The sequence below is a fragment of the Acinonyx jubatus genome, chromosome C1 (genome assembly GCF_027475565.1).
Source record: "Acinonyx jubatus isolate Ajub_Pintada_27869175 chromosome C1, VMU_Ajub_asm_v1.0, whole genome shotgun sequence".
NCBI lineage: Eukaryota > Metazoa > Chordata > Mammalia > Carnivora > Felidae > Acinonyx > Acinonyx jubatus.
Genome location: NC_069381.1, coordinates 97,132,819 through 97,153,489, shown reverse-complemented (window position 1 = coordinate 97,153,489; position 20,671 = coordinate 97,132,819).

Below are 20,671 nucleotides of genomic sequence, written 5' to 3'. Positions count from 1 at the left end.
TGCAGAGTGGCCACAAGGGACTGTGAGAGAGGATGCTGTGCCCAGTGATGCCAACAGCACTCTGTCTCAGCCTGGCCCTGGTGCCCCCAAGAGGAAGCAGAGGCTGGTAGGAATAAGCAGCACTATGCAGGGACAAAGTCAAGGCTGAGACAGGCAGAGAACCTGGGTTTCTAAACTCCCTGCCCAGACCCCACCCACCCTGTCCTTGAAGCTCCATTCTCTGTAGTAACCTTGACCATGCCCCTGACTGGCTTCTCCCAGGCCGTGTCTCAGTTTTCCCATCAGGAAGATGGGTGAATTCTCCTTCTGCTGGAGGAGACCAGGGGCCTCAGTGTCGCCTCCCGGCAAGGGTCTGTCAGCAGCAGGTGTTTATGGGAAAGAGCGCCACTTTAAATATCAGCACCTTCTCCAGAACCAGGCCCTGACTCAGCCTGGAATCCCCTGCTTTCTCCGGCAGGCTACACAGTGCAGGAATGAGCCTTCCATGAGACCACGACCTCAGTTCCCCCTGGATCAGTTATTTACGTGTGTGTGCATTGGCATCTTGCCCGGCACAAAGTATGGCCTAACACTTGTCAAATGAGTCAGCTAGTGAACTGTGAGAGGCAGTGCAAAGAACCCTGGACGAGGCTCTATCATGAACTTGCTGTGTGATGTTGGACCGGTCCCTTTCCCTCTCTGGGCCTCAGTTTCTAAATAAGTATAATAAGGCAGATGGCTGGATGTCCCCTAAGGTGCCTCCCAGCTCAGGCACTCCAGCATTCTATGTTCTGTGCCTCCGTGACGGTGCTTTCTGCCAGGGGAGGAATGGGATATCGCAGGCAGAAGTGCATGCAAACGGCCTGTGGAGAGAGCGAGAAAGAGGGTGTAAGAGCATCTGCATGATTAAAACAGACGGATGAGAGGGGGTGGGGTGAAAGATGGAGGCTGAGGAAGTGGGGGCTGACGACAGCAGTCACTTACTGAGTGCTTACTGTGTGCCAGGCGGCATTCCACACGCAGACACGGCACAGCTCTCAGCAGAACTGGGAGGTACATGTCATAATTACCCCATTTTACAGGTGAGAGGACTGAGATACGGGGAGTTCAGGGGGTAACTCGCCCAGGCTCAGACAGACAGGAAGTGGTGAGGTCAGGATGCATATTTAAGCAGTAAGATCCAGAACTCCTTACATTGCTGACTTGAGTGTTGAACCATGAAGGTTCTCAAACTGCGCGCCAGGAAGTTCTGTGTCTGCCCTGTAAGTAACGGTAGCTGTCGATGGGTTATGCGTTATATCCTTGTATAATTCCACGTGTTTCACAAAAGGCCCCTCGCTACAATGGGGATGAGCAAGGAACTAGAATGGGTCTAGGCTAGTGTAGCATACATGTGTTAGGAAGCATGGCAGTTGAACTCTCATTGAGAGGGCTTTTTTTTTTAATGTTTTTATTTTTGAGACTGAGAGAGAGCATAAATGGGGGAGGGGCAGAGAGAGAGGGAGACACAGAATCCAAAAGAGGCTCCAGGCTCTGAGCTTTCAGCACAGAGCCCGAGGAGGGGCTCGAACTCACAGACCGCGAGATCATGACCTGAGCCCAAGTCGGACGCTCAACGGACGGAGCCACCCAGGCGCCCCTGAACTTGAGAGTTTTGGTGGAAGCTTGGACTAGGGTGGGTGGGCATGGTGGGGATAGAGAAGACTGCATCCAACTGAGAGCAATTTAGGAAATAAAATTCACAAGACCTGGTGGTGAATCCCATCTAGGGAGTGAGGAAGAGGGAAGGTGCTGTGGAAAAGCACGCGGATTCCAGAAGGGGACGAGGCTTGGAGAGATCATGAGTTTGAAGACCGGTTGAGTGTGGCGCTACGAGTGAGACATCCCAGGGGAGATGTTCAATGGCAGATGGCAGGCTGTGTGGATCTGGAGAAAGATTTATGCGCCCTTTGTCATGGGTAATTAATGCCACGGGTCTGAATGAAACCAGCCAGGGAAAAAGTACAGAGCAAGGTCCAGGGCTCCAAGCTTTAATGGACCAGTGTTGGACAAAGTCCACACAGGAGACCCAAAAGGAGTGGCCAGAGAAAACCACTAGGGGTCCCTGAAGCCACAGGAGGAAAGTGATGAGCAAATGGTCTCACCGCAAAGTCAGGTAAGACTCTGGTTAAAAAGTGGACCTTCAGCCATGGGTGCTGCCAGCAGGAGCTTTTCTGGGGGAGCAGAGGGGCAGGAATCAAGGATAGCTGAGCAATGAAGGAAGGAGGTCAGGAGAAGAAGACAGCATAGTATAGGCAGTTGTTTGGAGAAGTTGGGCTGTAAGGAAGAGGAAAGATGGTGAGAGCTGGAGGGGAATGAGGACCAAGTGAGAGGCTTTGTCTCTCTCCCTCCCTCCCTTTCTTCTTTCCTTCTTTCACTTCCTTCTTCCTTCCTCTCTTCCTTCCTTCACTTCCTCCCTCTCTCCCTTCCCCCTTCCTTCCTTCCTTCCTTCCTTCCTTCCTTCCTTCCTTCCTCATAATGGGAGGAAGTTGACTATATTTAAAGGCATAGAAAGGACTCACTTGAGGGGAAGACTTCATCAATACAGCAAGACTCCTGAGATCAGCTCTGACCGCAGCCCCTGCCCTGGAACAGAAGGGAGGCAGGATGTGTGCTGCATTGGTAGTGAGGAAGAAGGTCAGTGACAGGAGGGCACTCAAGGAACTTAGGGGCCGGGGTGCCGGCCAGGTCACCCTCTGTGTGGATGGTGGTCCATCCAAGATGATCTTGGGTGCTTGAGGTGGAGGAAGCCTGTAAGTCGGGAGCCAAAGTTTTTGATTAATGATGTGGTGGGGGCAGGGTAGGGGCTGGAAGACTGGTAATGACAGTAGTGAGTTGGCAGAGAGGCTCAGAGGTAAAAAGTCATGAGTTTGAAAGGAGAAGGGTCTTCTCCCAATGTCACATCGGCCCTGGATGCAAGGGGAGTGGACCCGTACCCCTATAACACAGGAAGAAACCAAGACCTAAGAGGTTGAGTAACACGTCCTAATTATTAGCTGGTAAGTGGCAGAGTGGGGATTGAATCTCCCCTCTGCCACATCCTGTGTTACCCTCTTCCTGCCCACAGGAGTCATCAGAGAGAGGAGTGGTCCAGGGGACAGGAGAATGGCTCACTTTATAGAATAGGTGTTGGGTTTGTGATTCTTTACCCAGAGATACAGAGATATACCCCAGGGCATTTCACCCCCTCCCCCAAATCCCCAGCATCACCCCTGTCCTGACATGCCATGACATGAGCCCACAGCATTATTGATCATTTGAGAGCCCTTTGAGAATGATTTCAAGAGTAGAGACAGGGTGGGGGCAGGTTGGCGCATTCCCATGGCAGTCAATGTCATCGCGATAGCAACACAACTCTGCCCGCATCCCATAGAGTCCTGGTTTCTGTCATGAATGGAATGCCATGGCACTTTCTGGTACGGTAGTGAGCCCCACTGTCCCTCTGGGAAAGAACACTTCCATACTAGATCAAGCAGAATGGGAGTAGCCCAAGGCTGTCGAGGAGGGCTGCGTTTTCTTGTTTGCGAGTGCGTGTGGATTTCCTGGGCATTCCCTACTGACAAGCTCTACTCCTTCCTAGAGCAATTCCAACTCAATAGTTGTTGGGGTCCCCAAAAGTGTTCCCTACAAGGTCAACTGCCCTTTTTTTTTTTTTTTTTTTTGATCTCTGCCACAGCTGAATCCGGTGGAAACCATGCCATTTCAGAGAAGTGTCACAGTGCAGTGGGAGAGCCAGGCTGTGTCATCAGGAGCCCTGGTGGCCAGTACTGGGTTTGCTATTCACTGACTGTGTGCTTTAAGTTATTTATCCTCCTGAAGCTCAGGTCTCTCACCTGTAAAAATGGGGACAATACATGCCCATCTCCCTGGGTGGTTACGAGGATGAAGTGAAGTGAGACATACAACCTCAATGGCACTGGTTATAAAAACTAGCGACAGATCACATGTTGGTGACACGGCAGCTGTTTCTTTATCGCCTTAGGGCAGAAACTCCAATCCCCTTCGAGCTTGCCCTGGCCCCAGTTCGCACGCTCTTTGAGCCCTGGTCCCTGGTTTGAAATTCATTGCCTGGAATCTCTGCCCTCGGTCCATCCCAGTGCCTAAACCTTGGTCTCCAGCAGCACGGCCAAAGTCTAGATGTAGGTCCCTCCCTTGCTGTATCAGCACCAGCCTGAGTTTGGAGACCAGACAGTTGGAGGTGAAGGAGCCCACAGGCCTGGCTTTTCAGCCCCACAGAGTTTTGGGGGATGAGGGACAGGCAAAGGGGCCAGGAGGGATTCCTTTCAATACACTGGGGACAGGGGCCCAGGAGTCCCAGCTGCTGGCCTAGGACAGAGAGCCACCAGGAGAGGCTGCAGCGAGGCCAAGGTATCTGCAGGTGTGAGGGGATGGCTATGGAACACCTGTTCCACCCCATCCTGCAATTTCCTTTTGTTCCTTGACATGTAGGACGCTCAAAGCTAAATGCCGTACAGAACCAGCAGGATCTTATCTTAATGATCAACCCATTTGCTGCCCCCTCCTTCTGCATGGCTTTCACTGACAATGTTTACCAAAGGGGCGCCTGGGTGGCTCAGTCGGTTAAGCATCCGGCATCGACTCAGGTCATGATCTCGCGGTTCGTGAGTTTGAGCCCCGCGGCGGGCTCTGCGCTGACAGCTAGGAGCCCGGAGCTCGCATCGGTTTCCTTATCTCCCCCCCTCTCTGCCCCTCTCCTGCTCACGCTCTGTCTCTCTCTCTCAAAAACAAATACATATTTAAAAGGTTAAAAAAGAAAGAAAGAAAGAAAGAAAGAAAGAAAGAAAGAAAGAAAATGTCTACCAGAATAGTTTTCAATGTGTTTTATACAAAACTGCTAACTTTTAGGGAGCAAATGGGGTACAGCTTCGAAATAAAGATAAGTCAAGTCTTGTTGCACACCACGCTTTCCTGCTCTGCCTGGCTCGTCTGCCGAGTCTCTGTATCAGGCTTCCCTAGTGGACCGTGAACTGCTGGTGATGACAAGGCCGTGTTCATACATCCGCGTGCCTTGTGGTGCTTGAAGGGATGCCTTGCATGTAGTAGGGCCTCAGGAAATGCTTGTGAAATATATAAAAGCCAAGGAATCGCTTGTGGAAACAGGAGTTGAGAAAGAAGGCAAACACCGTTGTGCCTTCACTTCCCTGGGATCCAAGTCTGGTCTCTGCGAATAATAGCTGGGATGCCCCAGTAAGTTGAGTAAAGACCCGACAAAGAGCGAGCATCTGTGGGTCACTTGAAGCCCTCGCCTCTCCCCTCCCTGGGAAGTTGCTTCCCTTCACCTGAGGCCGATCTGGAAGGCGCCTCGCATGCAAGGCCGCTTAAATTAACTCTAATTTTGCCAGTAGTGCAAGGAGCTCCGAGTAGACCACAACCTCAGCCGGTGGTGGCGGGAGATGAGCAGAAACGTGGCCCGGTGCGAGTGTGTGTGTGGGTGCTGGGGGCGCCGTGCTCTCCAGGGCCCTGGAGCCCTTGGGAGAAGAGCAACACGGCAGAGTCCAGAGTTCCCAGAAAGCTGCCAAGGCCCTTCCCGCCCCACCCCCGCCCAGGGCCCTTGATTCTACCTGAAGTTGGATTGCAACTTCTCTGTTTCTTCCTGGCGTGAGAAATCCAGAGCCTTCTGCCCGTGTCTACGCCACTCTGGTGTCTCTTATCTGATCTTCTCATTTGCTTTGTGCTCCAGGGACCATGTTCGGGTCTGAAGGATGAGTGGTGACCTCTTGGAAGAGAGGACTTGGAGGAATCTGAGCAGGAGGTAGGGGACGACAGATACCCATGCTGGGCTAGGCATCGGGGCCACTGCGTCTGCAGACTTGAACGAGGCCACCCCCTGCCCTTGAGCGTCTCACCTGCCCACACTGGGAGCCAAGTGAGGCGTACGCGGCTCCCTTGGAGGTGGTGTGCACAGAATTCTGAACGTTGATGAGGATGTTACTGGGGGAAGCAGGACACAGGAGCCCATAGGTCAGGGGCAGGGGCAGGTGGAGCACAGAGGTTGGGGGGAGTGGTGAGGTCTCTGTGGTTTCCAGGAAATGGTGGCCTACTGGGACTTACTCCTCGGACAGCTCACTGTGGTCTGAGGACCAATTTTACCAGAATCACTGGAGAAGCCAGCAGGGGCCGTGCGCCTGGGAAGTGCCCGTGGCCGCACAGATCAGGGCTGCTTATTATCACACCTGCCTCGTACGGCGCTAGTAAATTTCAGATGACACGTATGTCCAGACGCCAAGTGGTCGGGATGTGGCTCTGAGACTCCTGCCTTAGCGAATTGGGCTTGGCACAGCAAGAAATCGAAATCGTCTTAACCAGCATGTCACCCGAACAGGCTTGATTATTCACAAGGGACTGGCCAGTTGTTTTCCAGGCGCCTTCTTGGGAAATCTGACAAGTTGATCTAGAGTATCAAGAGCCGTGCTGTCCAGGACGGTAGCGTCTCGCTTACACGTGGGTATTTTAAGAGAACATTTTCATCATCACAGAAAAAGTTCTTTCTACGGAATATTGCTGCCGAGAAAACAAATTCTATTCCCAGGCATGTTCCTGAGAGATTTGACACTGGGTCTCTTGTGTGTGCTGGGACGAAAGTCAGGCCTGAATGACAACGCTCCAAGTGTGTGTCAGATACCTGGACAGCCAGTCTATCTGGTTGGTCAGTCTGGTGCGGGGGAAAAGCAACGAAGCCGGTCAGTAAACATCGTCTGTGGCAGGGGTGACATTGCAGCCTTATTAAAAGATTCCCTTTTCAGCTACTCATTTTCCAGACGTTCGTGGGGTACCTGTTATGTCTCGGCCCCATGTCTAGACACTGGGGATTCAACAGTGACAGGACAGTTGTGGTTCTTGTCCTTATGGAAGGTGTCGTCCTGTGCAGTTGGACTCTAGTATTGCAGATGGAACGTAGGGCGTTACCAGAATGGCTTGAGATTTCTCTCTCAGGACTCATTCGGAGCAACCGCCCGGGATTCTCAGTGCAAACACACAGTACAATTCTAAAGATCCCAAATTGTGTTTCAAGTGAGCAAAGCACAAGGCCCCCTGTAATTGTCCCCGGCTTTCTCTATGGGGCTCTGAAGCCCAGCCAGTAATCCGGGGCCATCTGGACACATTTAGAACAATGGAGGTGAGAGGGAGGTCCTCAAGGCAGCTTGGGAGGCCCCCAAAGGGAGCTCTTGGGGGCAGCAGGAGTAAACACAGGCCGAGTGGCTGGTGAAATGGTTTGGCTGTAGAGGCTAATGCACCGAGGTTCAAAGCTTTGAAGAAAGTCTGCAGGGCAATCACAACAAACGACTTTGATTTAATTACGTACCACAGACTTTCTAACTGCCTTTGGAGGGAGACAGCGCTTCTGAGATCCAAGTCTGGCAAGAATTTGCCATAGGTGATTTTTTTCAGGTTATTTTACAGACCAACATTTTTGTGAGACTCAGGAAATAAACAAGCCCTTTGAAATTGTGTGTGTGTGTGTGTGTGTGTGTGTGACACCACCATTTTTTAATTTTAAAATAGCAAAGTTTGTGCTTGATCATGATGTGTGTCTCAGATTATAACTAAAAGCGGTTTTGAGAGCCATTCATCAGTTCTCGGAAAAGTGTATGTAGAGGTATGTTGCAAAGTGTTTTATGAAAAACACTGGAGTCTGTTGGGGGTGTGTGTGTCAGGGCCTCTTTTGGTTTATATTTCAGGCAGCTATTTAAAGGGTTGAGTGATGAAGAATGCAATTATTTGTATTGAGAATGGGCCTATTGTTTCCAAAATCTTCAATACTCTTAGTGACCATTTCTTGGGGACCTACTGTATGTTCAGCACCCACCTGGCTTCAGGGGAAATACAAAGAGAAGTGAAAAAAACTTGGCTTTGTCTCTAAGGCTTGCAGATTCCCAGGAGAGACAGGCACAGGTCAGGCTGCATAGGAGGGAGAGATTTACCCTCATGGAGGGGATCCAGGAAGGCTTCTAGAAGGAGGGGGCCTTGGACCTGGGTCTGGCATATTCAACCGTCAGCTGGCTCACTGCACCAAGGAAAGGACTTCTCCAGACTCCTCTAGCATGTTCAGGCCCATGGGCTCCGTCCTGCGTATTGGAACTTGTCTCTAAATTAAACTTCATATTGGGGTGCCTGGGTGGCTCAGTCGGTTAAGTAATCCGACTTCAGCTCAAGTCATGATCTTACAGTTGACGGGTTCAAGCCCTGCATCAGGCTCTGTGCTAACAGCTCAGAGCCTGGAGACTGCTTTGGATTCTGTGTCTCCCTCTCTCTCTGCCCCTCCTCTGCTCACTCTCTGTCTCTCAAAAATAAATAAAAATGTTTAAAAATTTTTAAATTGAACTTCATATTTTTTTGCAACTTTAAGAATGAAGTTGGGGTAGATGGAGATTTACAGTAAACCCTAAAATTTCATTGTTTCTATAATGGATTTGCGAAGTCTTTCTTGGAATGAAATCTTCCTTGTTAAAGTATATGCCATGTGCCTGAGCTTGGGAAGCAGGTGTGTTAGTGATTTCACATGCAGTCGAGTCAGAGAGACCTGGGCTTGAATCCTGGCTCCACTCTATTGAAATCTTGGGCAAGTTCCTGAACCTCCCTGAGCCTCAGTGGACTCACCTAGAAAATGGTAGTCAAAATGCCTATCCTATGAAATCTGTCTGTGGTTAGAATTTAGTAAGATACTTTGGTGAATTTCTCAGTGTGCTATCAGGCATGTAGTGAGTGTTTGACTATCGGTGGCGAAAATACAGTTGACCCCTTGTCCCATCTTAACTGGCCTGTGCTGTGCTATGGTCACTTACAATTCAGTACCAACAATGGCGAAGTAAAGTCCTTTGGGTAAGGGATAGCAGGGGGCAAAAGGCTTTTCATGGAGTTAAGTAGAAGTCTGGAGGGAGCTACTTTATGTGAAGAAAGTTCTATCTTGTTAAAAACACCTTCTTTAGGCAGCCCCAGCAGGAGATAAGGGGGCCAGGTTCACGACCTTCCCCTCCATTCCCCAGTAGCCTCTAACTCATCTCACCTTGGCTCTTGTCACCCATGTTGACATAGCCTGTTTACAGGTTGGTCTCCCCTAGTTGACCATGGGCTCCTTTAAGACTTCTTCTTCCTGGGGCACCTGGGTGGCTCAGTTGGTTGAGCGACCGGCTTCGGCTCAGGTCATGATCTCGCGGTTTGTGAGTTCCAGCCCCGCGTCAGGCTCTGTGCTGACAGCTCCGAGCCTACAGCCTGCTTGGGAAACCCAGGGAATTTTCATGTTGAATGTGAGATTCATCCTATCCAGACTATTGTCCTGGCTTATCTAGATTCTGTTTTGGGGGTGATCAAGAGAAATTATGATATTCTCTAAGCTGGTGGGGATTGATTCATCCTATCTGCCTCTCCTCAGCTATTAGACCTGAAGCAGGGAGAGAGAAGGATGTCTGGAAAAGGTAGCTGAGGTCGGGTGTCAAAGGAGCTGTCTAGGGAGTTGAAGGAAGAAAACCTTCTAGGGTCCAGGAAAGTCACTAATTGATGAGCCTGAGGAAGAAGAAATGCCTTCGTGGTCACATGTTGAGGTCAATCCATGTCAACATTTCCTGCTTCCTCACTTCAATATGAACTCGGCAGTGGCCAGTCACACACTGATTCACCCTGTGTGGTGACCAATAATCATTATTCATTCATTCATTCACTCATTCAACAATGTAGGGGAATTTCTGTATGTAGCATAGAAGTACGAAAAGTACCGTATTAGGACACATAAAAGTGTATCGTAATATAAACCTGCCCTCAAGGAACTCATGGTTTAATAATACAGATTAGTAGGCACACACATAACAGATTGAACAAAAGGTAGACAATGAAACATTAAAAAGAGTCAGAGGGCCATGGGAGACCAAGAGAGTGGAATAGCATTGTCATTGGCAATGAGATTGAGAGACCTCAGAAATAAATGGGTTCAAATCCCAGAATTGCCATTCATTACCTATATGACCTGTGGTATGGCACTAAACCTCTGCGGGCCTCATTTTCTTTACTTGTTGGATTTTTTATGAGGTTAAATGAGAAAATGTGTGTAGAACCTCATCATAGATCTTGACACGTGGATGGCCAGGGTGTCTGAGCTCACTCTGCAGGCCAATGGAGCTTTAAAGATCACAGATGTCCCTGTGTTTTGGTCAGGGTCACTGGGTTATAAACATGAAATGTATCTTTGCTAACATTACACAAGCAAAAATTTATTGGGAATACGTAGAGAACTCTTAGAATTGAAGGAAAAGAGAAGAGCCAGGCCTTGCAAAAGATAAGACCAGGTGGTTCTGGAGGTCTCTGTGTGGGCATCATGGGCAGTTAATTTCAAGGGACTTATGCTGGAGGAATTAGTTCCAATGAATTTTCATTCCTCTTTTTTTTCAGGCCAGGATTGGGACCTTCGGATAGTCTGGATGGCCTTGCTTGGTCCCATGCCCATGCCTCAGTTAAGGGAGTGGGGGGCTAATATCTCCTCCAACCAGTGGGTGTGGATGGGTATTGTTTCCCAGGACACATGAGGTATTTTCTCCCAAACCGATCATGAGTGTTGGGCTTGGAAATAACAGTTGTTCACAGCACAGCACCCACTCTATATCTACATAGTAGGCATGAATGGATGGAGTGTGGGCAAGTCTACTTCTAAAAAAAACCCCACAAATAATTCAGAAGTTAAGGTATTAATAAAGGAAAGAGTATCATTAGTTCTTAAGGCAGGGAGGGAAGGTAGGTACAAAGCTGAAAAACACATATCTCTTCAGAACTTGAAGTCCTTTGTGATAATTGGCATGGCAGGAAGATATTAGATGCGACTCAGCCCTCTTGCCTTCTAGTGGAGGAGATAAACACTATTCACATAGCTCCAAGGATATGTGCAAGGCTTTGAGAGAGCCTTGACCTTTCTTCCAGATGACTATTTCGGTCTTCATGATCCCAGGCACACCAAGGTCAGTCCAAGGCCCCCAGCAAGTGAGTGGTCCGAGAAGAAAGTGCACTACCACTGACCCAGGAAAGGTGGCCATCTCTGCACTGGGGGTTATCACCACCTCTGACTGCAAAGAGAAGACCTATACATCATTCCAGGGAATATTCCACTCCCTGATTTCAGAACCAGCCTCTTCTGCAGAGGGATTGGGCATCTGCCAGGTGACCCGTGGGAGTAACCTGCACTTTCTGAACTTTTCTGCAGCCTTGGGGAGGGAAGTGGGAGCAGCAGACCTGGAAGTCTGCCAAGAGATATGGAATCATGGGAATGTGCCTGACCAGCTCTGGGAGGTTGCCCAGCCCTGCTGGATGTGAGTTTCAGGGTCTTTGAAGGACCAAACATCGCTCTAGACATTTTGCTCTGGGTCCATTAATCCTGATGACAAGTTCCAAAACTGCAAAGGGATTGCCCTTTGCCAGATCACATGTATCTATAGCCTGACATTACAAAACCGAGCTTGGCTTTTCTGTGTATAATTGGCACCCAAATATAGCTAAAGCAAAGAGGAAAAAAAAAAAAAAGAAAAGAAAAGGAGAGAATTTTTGGCTTCCTCACTAGTTTAAAAATTATACCATGACATTTATTGCTCCCATTATCTAAAAATGTCCACTCGGAGTAGGTTCTCCTCCCTTTTTGCAGCCACCTCACCCCTCCATTGTGGAGGTCTTCCCACACTGATCTGACAATGAGCTCTTGTGTCCAGATGTACCGTTGTACCTTCAGTCCCTACCAGGAGAGACCCTGGACAGGATTAGATCACAGGAGAAGGATGTCTTTGGGCACTCCCAGCCCCTCTCTTTATGACCTATCAAATTTCAGAAATTGTAGGTTACTATTTCCAGAGATATTTACTCCCTCCCCCAACTTTCATCGTCCAAAGAAAGAGTTGATCCCTTATTAGATGTCATTAGTTTCCCTCTCTGGATCCCATTTCACTGAAGAAAGTAAGTTTTGGTCAAATCTTTGAATGTGAATTCAGAAGGGATAGGTTTCTCTTCCTCAGAATGAAAAAGGAGAGCAGCACTTAATCCAAAGGAATACATCTTTAGTTGTGGGGTTTCAGGCAGCAACACTGGTGTGGAAGATGTGTTGGGCTGGGGAGGGATATTAGAACATTGGTTTGGTTACTGTAACGAAGGCTGAGATGGCAGTGACTTAGTCAAGGCAGAGATTTGTCTTTTCCTCTCTTAGCGAGGGTTATCGTGGTGGCCCACAGCATCAGGGGCTGAAGATCTTTCTGTGTTATTGCCCTGCCACCCTCAGGATGTGCCTCCACCTTGCGTTCCGGGCAACATGTCACAGCTCCAGCTGTCAGATCTGGGCTACTACAGCCAGCAGGCCTGGGAAGGGGAGGCAGGTGGGGGCTGGCCCAGGCTTTATAGCGACCCCACTTGGGAGTTGTGTGAGTGGCCTCTTTTCATGTTCTGGAACCTTGTCACAGAGCCATACCTAGCCGCAAGACAGTTTGGGAAATGGAGTCTTCAGTTGGGTAATCGTGGGTCCATGCAACAATCTGTGACCACAGAGGACACGAAGGACAGATATTGGGTGACAGCTTGCAATCTCTTCCGTGGGTGGTTTTCCTGCCGCCTTTCAGTTCACAGTCCAGTTTTATATCTTTATAAAGAATTTATATCTGACCTTCAAACCCGTCTGTCTCCTCATGGGCAATCTCTCTGAATGCTTCTACCCACCAATCACTCTGTGCCTACCTTAGAGACCTAGTGACGTTATTGCTGCTGTATTACCCTCATTTCCCACTCCTACATTGGCCACCAAGTCCTGTTGCTTCGGCTGTGGGGTTATCTTCCACATCTGGCCTCTTTGCTCCCTCTGCACCACCACTTAGTTCCGGGTTTCAACCTCTCATTTCATTCCCTTTATTATTAATTTATTTAATATGCAATTACTGAGCACCTACTCTGTGGCAGGTAACGATATAGGTGCTGGCAGTTAAAAAAAAAAAATTCTTGTCCTTCAGTAGCTCAGAGCATAATAGGGGAGACCAAACCAAAGCAAACCCATGCACAAATGATTGAAGCCAACTATTTCTTCCCCAGGCCAGCACCCACCTAATTCTAATGCCTTCTCTCCACCATTCCAGAGTTACATTCCTTAATGGCTAAAATCAAAAGGACAAGAAACAACTAGTGTTGGTGAGGATGTGAAGAAAAAGAAACCCTCATGCGCTGTTGGTGGGGGTGTCAATTGGTTCAGCCACCATGGAAAATGGTACGGAGGGTCCTCAGAATATTAAAAATAGAAGTACCATATGATCCCATAATTCCACTACCGGGTGCTTCCCCAAAGAAAAGGAAAACACTACTTTGAAAAGATATATGCACCCCTAGGTTTACTGTGGCATTATTTACCAAGCCCGAAATCTGGAAGCAACCTAAGTGTCCATCAATAGATGAATGATTAAGGAAAATGTGGTGTACATAAACAATGGAATATTATATGGCCACAAAAAGAAAGAGAGATCATGCCATTTGAGACAACGTGGTTGGACCTAGAGCGAATCATGCTAAGCGAAAGGAGTCAGACTGAGAAAGGTGAATACCATATGATTCCACTCATAAGTGGAATCTAATGAATCAATGAATGAAAAGCAGAGTCAGACCTATAAATACAACTATGCCGCAACAGTAGTCTTATTATTTCCATTTTAAAGATGAGGAGTCAAGGCGCAGGGAAGTTAAATGAGCTGTCCCTAGTCATCCAAGGCAAATGTCATTTTCTGCATGAAGCTTTTCCAGACATACCCAGGCAGAACTAGTTGCTTTTTGCTTTGTGTTCCCATGACACGGTGTACCAATCTCTATTATTTACCTCGTTGTATGGTAAGTCATCTGTTGATATATTTCTCCTCAGTGGCAGAGAATGCAGTCTCCAGGGCCTGGCACGGCACTTGGCATGGGATAGGCACTCAGTAAAAGCTGCTGTCTGCTGAAGGAACACTTCAGCTCTAGGTAAATGCCTTCTTACCCTTGTGGGCCCATTTTATCAACACCCTCAATAATTTCCTAAAAGTGTCTCTTCTTAATTTTTTAGTATTTTTTCAGCCAGGATAAGCACCTTACCTGGAAGAAGAGAAGGCGACAACCAATGCAGTGTGAATTCAGGAGCTCTGAGAAAACATGTATTAAAAGTAAATGCCTACCTTACTGGCCCCCTAGAAGCTTCCTGGCCAGAATAACAACTCTTTGATTTCAGGCTTTACCTGCACGCTCCGGGGAAAGATGCAGAAATGAGAAGGGTCGTGGGGAGGAGGGGAGCAACGCTCACCAACCCAGAGCCAGAGGATAGGGGAAGAGTGAGTTCACCTGATTGCGTTTCTCTCATTCTTCCAGGATCTGAGCCTTTGCCTGGCACTGTCATTATTAAGGTCTTTGGGGCAAGAAAACAAAAGCCAGACACCGCTACCTTTCATGGGATTTAGAATCTCAACGTGGCCCTCTTCTCAACCTTGGCAGTTTCTCTCCTTGGTTTTGAAAACTTTTTAAATGGATAGCCCACAAGAATACTGTCTTTTCACATCATAAGGTGGGTAAGAGATGATCTGGGGTTCCCATTAATGATCAGAAGCTCCTTCAAGGTGATGCTGAATGCCATACTTGAGATGAGCTTTGTCCCGTCAGAGTATCTGGTACAGTGCATGGTGGCATTGGTCTCCATTCCTGAGGCTAATCAATAAGAAAACGTGACATGATGTGGAACTGATTCAGTTTAGAAGATGTCGCTATCCACTCAGACAGACAGACATACCCCGGTATGATTGAAGTCACTATGAAACCATAATTTTGTATCTTCATACTTAATATAAATCACAAACTCTTTTCATTTTTACATTCTCAATAATGCCGATTGTAAATAACTACCTATTCTATCCAGAAAATGAACCATAATTGAGCTATACATTTCCTGATAATTGAACACTTAGGCTGCTTACATTAAAAATAATTTTTTTAATGTTTATTTATTTTTGAGAAAGAGAGAGAGAGAGTGCGAGCAGGGAAGGGGCAGAGAGAGAGGGAGACACAGAATCTGAAGCAGGCTCCAGGCTCCGAGCTGTCAGCACTGAGCCCGATGCGGGGCTTGAACCCATGAACCATGAGATGGTGACCTGAGCTGAAGTCGGACACTTAACTGACTGAGCCACCCAGGTGCCCCTAGGCTGCTTACATTAAAAAAATTTTTTTTAATGTTTATTTATTATTGAGAGAGAGAGAGACACAGAGCGTGAGCAGGGGGAGCAGGGGGAGACTTAGAATCTGAAGTAGGTTCCAGGCTCTGAGTTGTCAGCACAGACCCGACGCGGGGCTCAAACTCACAAACTGCGAGATCATGACCTGAGCTGAAGTTGGTCGCTTAACCAACTGAGCCACCCAGGCGCCCCTAGGCTGCTTACATTTTTAAAAATAATTATCAGGTTTCCAAAAAAATGTAAACAAAATGACATTTCATTGCTAAATACTTCAATTTGCATCTGTAAACAATAAGGACTTTTAAGAATGTTAGAACCAGGGGCGCCTGGGTGGCTCAGTGGGTTGAGCATCAGACTGGCTCAGGTCATGATCTCACGGTCTGTTAGTTTGAGCCCTGCGTTGGGCTCTGTGCTGTCAGCTCAGAGCCTGGAGCCTGCTTTGGATTCTGTGTCTCCCTCTCTCCCTGACCCTCCCCTGTTCATGATCTGTCTCTCTCTGTCTCAAAAATAAATAAACGTTAAAAAAAATTTTTTTAAAGGATGTCAAAATCAAAATCATTGCTAACAAAATGAACATTTATTCCTTAATATCTTCTAATACCTGGTCAATATTAAAGTTCCCAATAGCCCCACAATGTCTTTTTACTGTTTGCTCAAACCTAAATCCAAACAAGGTCCACCCACGCATTGCATTTTGTGGTTATGGCTTTTGAGTAGTCCCTTTTAACCTAGAATCCCCTGCCTGGTCCCAATATTTTTCTATTCCATTGACTTGATGGGGAAATTGGGTCAGTTTTCCATTAGACTTTTCTACCTTCTGGATTGCTTTCTGGAAATGTCATTAAACATTTTCTCCTTATCCTCGCATGTAAATGAAAAGTTGGGTCTTAATCATATTCTTTGGTAAAAATACTTCGTAGAGGACCATGTCTCATATTGTATCAGCAGGTACATAATAGAAATTGTTCGACCAAAAGTGTCGATCTTTAATCTAAAGATCTTTAATCTAATTAAAGATCTTTTGATCTTTAATCTAAAAAAAATTAAAGATAAATTTAACTGATCAGTGAGCTTAAGTAGCAACAGCTTGATCTGTCCATTTTAGAATTGTACATTTCCCTCCCCCCCTTTAGACCAACAAGTAATCAGTGGGGAGATGTTCTAGCATTCTACAAATATCCAGTTCTCCCTCAATCTTTACTGTAATGATTTTAGCCTCCACGGCTGAACAGCCCCTAAATCAAATATCTCATTGAGAGTTACAAAATGTCAATTTCTTGTTCTGGTAATTCCTCTAATTTAGTCACTGGAATTCTATTGAGATTCTATTTATTTCTAATTTATTAATGGGAGTTCTTCTGTAAAGTAGAGCTTCCCCTTATTAGCTAGAGCTACTTAGTGAGCCTGCATTCCGGTTAATATGGGTATGTAGCAAACCACCCCAGACAGTGGCGTAAAACAAGAATTTTATTATGTTTGTGGATTCTGTGGGCAAAGGAATTCAGACAGGGCATAGTGGGGTGGCATGTCTCTTTTCTGTGATGTCTGGGCCTCAAGTGAGGAGACGGGAAGGTGTGGATTACTCAGCTATTGGATGCATGATTGATTCAGGAACTCCTTCCCTCCCAAGTTTCTTGGGGCCCAGAATGACTTGAACGCTGAGCTCAGCTGGGACTGTTAACCAGAGTTTGTACATCTGGACCGTCTCTGTGGCTTGGGCTTCCTCACAGCATGGTGGCCTCAGGGAATCTGAACTGTTTTACTGAGATGGTCAGGACTTCCGAATTAATGTTCCAGCAGACATGGCAGAAGCCCAGCTGCCTTTTGTGACTTATCCTCAGACTGCAAAGCATCACCTTTGGGCACCCAAACCTGCCCAGGTTCAAGGGGAGGGGAAGCAGACACTTTTTTTTTTTTTTTTTGAGAGAGAGAGACAGAGAGACAGAGAGAGAGAGGGAGCAAGAGAATCCCAAACAGGCTCCACACTGTCAGCGCAGAGCTCAATGCAAGGCTTGATCTTATGAACTGAGATCATGGCCTGAGCCCAAACCAAGCGTTGGACGCTTGACTGACTGAGCCACCCAGGCCCCCAGACCCACCTTGTGATGGGAAAGTGCAATAGTCACGGTGCAGAAGAACTTGTGGGATGGGAGACCCTGTGGCCACCTCTGGAAAATACAGTCCGGTACAACCTAAAATATAGTTCCTACAGGAAAGGAAAATAAATGTTTAACTCTACCCATTTAATTATCAGTATTTAGAGTAAGAGGCCAGTATAATGGGTATTTTGAATGGTGACAAATTTAGATGTTTTTCTGAGAACTGAGTGTGAGGCTTTCTCATTTTCAATAGCATTATTAATACAGTGATTTTTTTGGTTTTGTTTCATTTTATTTTGTTTTAATAGTGTGTTTCAATCTATTTTTTTTTTTTTTTTTTGTGGCACACAGATTGTCTGGACTTTGGCTTATGAGAGCCTCTTCAAACTGGCTTCTGTGTCCCCTAGATAATACACCACAAACTTTGAGAGCTTCGCTGCTTGATCCCATGACCCTGAGATCATGACCTGAGCAGAAATCAAGAGTTAGATGCTCAACCGCCTGAGCTGCCCAGGCACCCCTCCAATCCCCTTCAGTGGAGAATGATATTTAGAAACCAAATCTGGGCACTGAAGATGTTCATTACTACAGGGGCTGGTGTTGAGCCCAGGGCTTTCCAGTGGACAGAGCAAGGATAGAGCTTTAAATTCTTAAAAAACAAAAGAGTGTGGCATGCATATGTACATCACTAAATGTCTAAGGTATTTTTTTTTTTTTACTGTTTATTTATTTATTTTGAGAGAGAGCAAGCACGAGCAGAGACGGACAGAGAGAGACACACACAGAATCCAAAGCAGGCTCCAGGCTCTGAGTTGTCAACACAGAGCCCAACGCGTGGCTCCAACCCACAAACTGTGAGATCATGACCTGAGTCAAAGTCAGACTGTTACCGGACTGAGCCACCCAGGAGCCCCTGAATGTCTAAGTTTACACTAATATGTGTAATTCAAGTTTAACTATATAGGATTTTTACCTAATATCTTTGATTTTGCACTTTTATGTCTTTTACACTATCTTGCAGTATAAATCTTACATTTTAAAACTATCTTAGAAAACAAAAGCTAGCTTCAAAATGACAACGCTAATATCACTTCTAACAATAGGGTGTAACTAAAAGTAGATTTAGATTCCTCGGAAAGTTTTTTGTTGGTGTTATGCTCATTTATTTTAAAATTTTGTCCTTGTCGAAATCACACCATGCTTGTAGAGCAAATGTACAGCGAGTCAATGAATGTCCAAAGTTTATGCAGATGAATCCTGCTTCCTTCCTGCCTCTTCACCATGTTCCTTCTCATCCTATAGTAAATATTTTTGTAAGATTTCGATTTATGCTTCCAGTGTTTCTTTTTTACAAATACAAAAAAAAATATGTATATATAAAAACACATTTGTATTTATACCCTCACCTCTCTTTACCCCAACAATAGCACATCATTTGTATTTTTCTGCCTCTTTCTGTTTTCACTTAACAGGATATCCTGAAGATCTCTCCGCGAAACTGCTAGAACTCTTCCCCATCATTTTCACAGCTGCATGCACTCCACTGGGTGGGCTTACCATAGTTTTTTAAAATTTTTTTTAAATAATGTTTATTTATTTTTGAGAGGGGGAGAGAGAGAGAGAGAGAGAGAGAGAGAGAGAGAGAGAGACAGAGCGTGAGTGGGGGAGGGGCAGAGAGAGAGGGAAACATAATCTGAAGCAGGCTCCAGGCTCTGAGCTGTCAGCACAGAGCCCCACGCGGGGCTCGAACTCACCAACTGTGAGATCATGACCTGAGTCGAAGTCCGCCGCTTAACCAACTGAGCCACCCAGGTGCCCTTACCATACTTTAATCAATCCCTGGGTGATGGAGATTCAGGTTGATTTCAATCCTTTAATTTCAAATAAGGCCACCAGTAATGACTTCGTGGGTATGCTATTTTGCATCTGTTTTCACATCACTGAATCTTTGAGACAGATTCTGAGAACTAGGACCGCCAAGTCCAAGGGTCAGTGCATCTGCCATTTAGCTTGATGTTGCCAACCCCCCTCCAGAGGGGCAATGCCATTGCATTCCTAAAGGCAATGAGGGGAAAATTAGTTCCCCATAGGCTCGTCATCAGAATGTGTTATCAAACTTGTAGATTTTTGCCAATCTGATAGGGGAGAAATGGTATCTTGCTGTGCTATTATTTCACATTGCTCTAATTATGAATGTGCTTGAGCAACTTTAGTATTTTAAAGGCCATTTTTTATTTCCTTCTATGAGTTTTGTTTGTTCATGTCTTTGGCCTAATTCTCTATTGAACTCAGTGCCTTCCCTCTTCCAATACATATAGTGCTGTTTCGCCATGCAAAACAATGGTTTTTCCTTTGGGTCTTCCCGAATTTATTGGTATTTCTTTTTGTTGATTCCGGATTTAAGCCATAACTACAAAGGTTTTCCTCATTCTCAGGTTGTAGGAATTCATGCATCATTTCTCCACTATTTTTACGTAATAAAAAATGTGGCTACTTCCTTATGAGCCTGGAAAACTTTCCCTATCATCAATAATGTTTATAAACATCTCCGTGCACCCAGCTTTTCTTTCTCCCTGTATTTCAGATGATCTCCTCAGGGTAGAGACCCATAGTGGGATTTCTGGGTCAAAGAGCACAAAACATTTTAAAGATCTTGATACGTAATTCCAAATGAACAATGTCTTAACACCATAGTAAGTGAATTGACAACAAATTCTGAGCCTTGGTTATGGACAAGAGGTTCAATCTGCTCATCAATTTTCATAATTCAGAGCATGTGCTATAATATGGGACGGTGCAATTCCCTGGGGCACACCTGCAAAAATGTCCCCTACACCTCAGGAGCCACATGGGTATAAATGGGTTCTTTTTATCCACTTATATCCTAATTTGCTGACTTGTTTCCTCCATTTTCATATTACTCAGTTCTATCAAAGCCTCAGTTATCTCAGCTTCTATCAAAGCCGTCTATCATACTCCGCAGTTATTTGGGGGTTGCAGGGGTCACCAAGTGTCTTTTGAGGGGCAAGGATTTTTTTCTCTCTAGCCACATTGCGTGTGTCCACTGCCCAGAAGCCCCTTGGGAGACGCCTCATCATTGCCACTGGGGGGAAGTGTTTTCCATGAGAATGCCCCATCGCAGCCCTGGACTGCCTCCACACTGCTCCCCCGGCCACCTGATGGCTCCTTTCTCTCTGTCCTCAGAGCACTGAAGCTGTGCTCTATTCTTTGCAGACATAAGAAGAATTTATACCTCTGCTGCTCTGCCACCAGAACCCTTAGTGGCTCTGCTTTTGCTGTAGGTTAGAGTCCTTCGAGGAGACCATCCCTTCATTCCTTCCTCTCCTT